Source organism: Brassica oleracea, chromosome C5 (assembly GCF_000695525.1).
Source record: "Brassica oleracea var. oleracea cultivar TO1000 chromosome C5, BOL, whole genome shotgun sequence".
Taxonomy (NCBI): Eukaryota; Viridiplantae; Streptophyta; class Magnoliopsida; order Brassicales; family Brassicaceae; genus Brassica; species Brassica oleracea.
The window spans coordinates 15040320-15045049 of record NC_027752.1 but is presented as its reverse complement, the minus strand read 5'-3'; the positions used below and the strand labels follow the sequence as shown (position 1 = coordinate 15045049).

Below are 4730 nucleotides of genomic sequence, written 5' to 3'. Positions count from 1 at the left end.
ATATCCTCGGAATTCATCGGTTTTTTCCGAAGAATACATTTTTCCTCATTATTCCGTCGGAATATTCCGACAGATTGATATTTCCTCGGAATTCCGTCGGTATATTCCGAGGAAACCTAATTTTGGGTTTCCTCGGAATATCCTCGGAAATTCTTCGGGAAATTCCGAGGATTTCATTTTCCGTCGGAATGTCCGTCAGAATACCGCTGTTTTCTTGTAGTGTGTTCGCCGATTAGGGTTAGGGTTTTAGGCGGTTTGTTTTAGCTTAGGGATTTAGATTCTATCGTGTTGATAACGTGTTGTGAAACAAGAGAATATAATATATGTTTTTATATTATTCATAAACATAAGGAGCCTTTTATATATAGGGAATTACACCGTCATAGAATAATAGAAAGACTAAAGAAAGAAAATACAAATATGGAAAGAGTACAAATCATAATCTAATAAGGAAAAAACAAGATGCCTATTCTCTCTCTTTCTCTTTCTCTTTCTCTTTCTCTTTCTCCTCACGGTTGACTCTCTCTCTCTAGCATTGGGCCGGTTATGGACATCCTTATAACATTTTTATTTTTTTTTAGTTTTTGTCTGCGGTGAAAACATCTTTTGTTGGGTAATCCAGTTTCTAAACGTTTTCATTTATGGGTCTATAGTACTGGATTATGGTGGCTAACTTTCGACTGTAACCTAGATAGGTTTTGTTGGGTACAGAGGCGGACCCAGTAAAAGACCTGTGGCATCAGTTGACACAGGTAAAATGATAAAAACAACTGTTTTTGTATTGAAAATCGTTTAGAATAATCAGTCCAACTAGTATTTGGCTATTTGCTAAGGGTTGACACCCCTTAACCCAAGTTCGATGCTTCTTCTGACCCTTTTGTTGTGATTTAAAAAAAAAAGAAAATTATGGCACAGATTAATATAATTGATGGGTCCGCCACCGGTTGGGTAGACAAAATACCTCTAAAACTCTCTTTATTTGTTTTTACAGTCATAGTGTTTGCTAACATGACATGAGCGATAACGACTTTAAAATAAGTTTTAGGAGCCTGGGTGCATGAGAGGGTTTTTTTTTTATTTGGCAGGATGTTTGGAAAACCAATGAGATTTTCCGTCTAGGACTACAATGACTACAACATAGCTTCCCCCATAGACATACACACACACTCTTTCCAATCTCCTGGTTGATCTTCATTGAACTTGATACTCCTTCTCGCAACCGCCATAACTGCTTGGTGGCATGAGAGAATCACATGTCATACATTTAAGCTTAAGAAGCTACATGAAACATCAAACTTTCCCTTGATCTAGCCAATGTTTTTTTTGGACGAATAGAACAAATGTTTGTCATTCTCTATTCTATTCGTCCAGAAAAAACATTTGGCTAGATCAAGGGAAGGTTTGATGTTTCATGTAGCTTCTTAGGCTTAAATGTATGACATGTGATTCTCTCATGAACCTAGTATATGATATTTTATTGAGCTGGGAAGAAAAATAATTTGTTAGTTTAGGTGGAAACATTACTTTTGCGTTACGTGTCATCATATAAAAAGTTTTCTCGTAGAAAGAATAATGGTCATGATTGACATGTGAAATTTTTTATTCTGATCTACAAAGTTTTGCTAGGTTTACTAAAAGAAAACAATCTATTAGCATAGATAAATTACCATGAAACAATATATAAATTACCATGAAACAATAAATAATAAAATCTCTGATAGATAAGTGCATTGTGGAAATTTGTTTTTGCAAGTATACAAATAAAATCTAATACGTTTTACAGTGGCTAGAATGCACATATTATCCAATAAGAACTGAGACAATCAAAAACTGTTAATACTGGAATAAATGACTTAATTTATATCCGCTGAAATCGAAGCGCCTCAGTTATATTCCGCTGCAAAACGATAATGACAATTTGTTAGATATATTCTGCTCAGAAATGGTGTCGCATTTATTAATTGTGATATAACCAAACCACTGTTTCGTGACAAGAGAAGTAACATGTTCAAGCTGTGTGAACTGCACACTCTTGCGAGCATAATAAAATCGTCAGAGAAGATAATCTCAAAGTCAAACATTTTGGAGCCTTTAAACAACATATCAATAGAAAAGTATCATAAAATTGACAAACAAAAAGAAAAAGCTAAGAATGCATCCACCCACAACATCAGATTTATAGATATAAATAAGTTAACACCATACCATACTTCCCTCATCATAGGAAGATAGAAGGCTATGAATACTCAGTATAAACATCAACCATGATTTTACAGAAATCTGCATATACTACCGAACAAACATTTATATTGCCAGAGACAAAATTTGAATTATTAGACCAGTTCTAAGAGAAAATAATCTTCTTCAGTGTCTTAAATGCTAGTTTTAATTCTTAATCCCAAGTGTCAATTGACTCAAGTTTACTGCTCGATAAAGAAAATAAGCACAATGGGTCACAGAGCATTTACCTCTCAGCACATGCTTTAGGTGGCATATAGAACTCTTGACCTTCATGAGAGATGTTTGAATTACTATTACCTTTCAAATGCGTTCAGGGTTTGGAAACATTAGTTCGGCCTGAAGCATATGGCTCTGAGTCATCACCATGTTTTTCTATTGGAGAACAACATACCACAGCTTCTGAAGTTGATCCCATGACTTGAGGCCAATTCTGAAGCTTCCCAGCGTTGACCTAACCCACCAAAAACAAAAGAAACAATCCTCAATCAACGTTGACCTAGCCCACCATGAACAAACCAGAATTAGTAGATTATTCAGTTATAAAACATATCACCATCCTCTTTGATGTTGCGAGCTCCCTAGAAGCGGAACATCCGACAACCTTTTGAGACGAACAGCTGAGAGGGATTTCATCAGACGTGGCGTGGTTACCGTCAGCTGCAATTGTAACCACATCAATTTCAGACATTTTTGGGGTGGAGAGGGAATGATTTTGCGAGTTGCAAATTTTGTAATGAGGCTAATGAGATGTGGTGTTATCTGAACGGGGTTCACTTTTTTTTATAGTGTTCTGTTGATATGATTTCGAAACGTATATACTGATGATGAATTGATAGTGAAAAGTATTGGGAGATTAACGTATGGATTGAATGAGAGAAATAAATACCTTCATTGAAGGAAGTCGGAAGTCTGAAATCCAGAAGCGAGATTGATATCAATTTCTTAAAACATCAAGCCGTAGGAAAGAAACTGTTGTTGTAAAACAACAGGATATGATCAATAACACTCACATAACCAAAAAAAAAAAAAAAAAAAAAAAAAAGAGATCATGGAAGAAGAATCGGAAACAAAAACTAGATTCGTTTGAAATGAAAGCTAACCTTTATATAAATGTAGACTCACCGCCTTGTACAGAGGGACGATGCATTGAATGAGGAAACGTGCTTGGAGTGGGTCGAATGAGTTAAGATGGTGATATCAGTCAGACCTCACTTTCTAGAAGAAGAATCGCAGGAGTCACTGCATCGCAAGTCGCATCGAAGAAGAAGGACGATTTCCTTCTTTGTTGAAGCCGTATTAGGGTTCCCGTATCTCAAAAATATCGGGCCGGCTATGACCATCTCTTTAATGAAACGATGCGGTTTTCTCCCTGCACACGTGTCACTCCGATATGAAAGTATTTATATACGTGGATCCTAGGTGTCTCATTGTCATTTTCGTATATTTGTGTTATGTTTATTTGTAAAAATTGTAATGTGTTTTTATTAGTCTTGAGATTTTTAATATTTGGCTGTTTATTTATATGGTATTATGGTTTGTAAATTTAATATTATATAATGTGTGATGCATAGTCCATGTTAATGCTTTGGATTTAAAAAAAACTTTGATTTATTTAAGTGTAGATTAATTGAATTTAGTTATTTTAAATACTTCAAAATTGTTTCACGTGTGCTATAGCTGATGTTAGAAGGTGGTTTTAATGAGAATTCATGTATTTTAAAAATTTATTCTCGCGTCTTTAATTAGTTTTAAAAAAAAATTATACAAACACACAAATTCTCTATTCCGGACGGACATTTATTTGTTTTGGACTATATGTTTTTATGTACAACGTTTGTCTTTTTAACTATAATAAGGTGCAAGTACTATGTTTTTTTTCTTTTTTTTATTATGAGATTGACTATCAAAGTATTATCCATATTGATGGTATCAGAAGTTAGCGTCATACAATAATACTTTTGGAACGAAGGTATTTATTATTATAAATCATAAATAATGTGGAAAAACTTGCAATAGGAAATCATAACTTAGAACAAACCATAAGTTGAATGGGAACATGAGAACTTGGAAGGAATCTCGGCTGAGGTGCCCGCCACCCGAGTTCGAGCTCCAGACCACTTCGCGTAACCAGGGGCCCTTAAGTGGACGCTTAAAAATCCTGTAATGGCTTGGGCTTCGGCCCGGTGGGCTAGTCGATCACGCAAAGTGGTCGGATACTGGATTATCAAAAAAACTTGGAAGGAAAATCAGAAATGATAGTTTTGCATGGCTTTGTATTATAAAATTCACGTTCAAATGTAGTCAACAAACTTCATAACTTGCTTGTAGAGAAAGTAACGTTTGCATCGTTTGTTCAAGCTATTTACGTGACACCTCTTAGCCGGTTTGAGGAGGAGCCAGTGGCGGATCCAGACTAACTATTAGACGGGGCACATTAATAAGTATATAAATGAAATAAATAAATATATAATAAAATATTAATTATAAAT

At 35.0% G+C, this 4730-nt stretch overlaps 1 long non-coding RNA gene across 3 annotated transcripts; it reads right to left on the bottom strand.

The window, feature by feature from the left end:
• Positions 1-1731: 1731 nt before the first annotated feature.
• LOC106293876 lies at positions 1732-3531 on the bottom strand. 3 transcript variants are annotated; one of them, XR_001260669.1, is made up of 4 exons: positions 3342-3531; positions 3128-3210; positions 2795-2898; positions 1732-2692 (listed from the first exon to the last, which is right to left on the bottom strand). It is a non-coding gene; the product is annotated as an uncharacterized LOC106293876 (long non-coding RNA). The 3 variants fall into 3 exon arrangements; XR_001260667.1 differs by having other exon boundaries at positions 1732-2898; XR_001260668.1 differs by having other exon boundaries at positions 1732-2898; positions 3364-3531.
• Positions 3532-4730: the final 1199 nt, after the last annotated feature.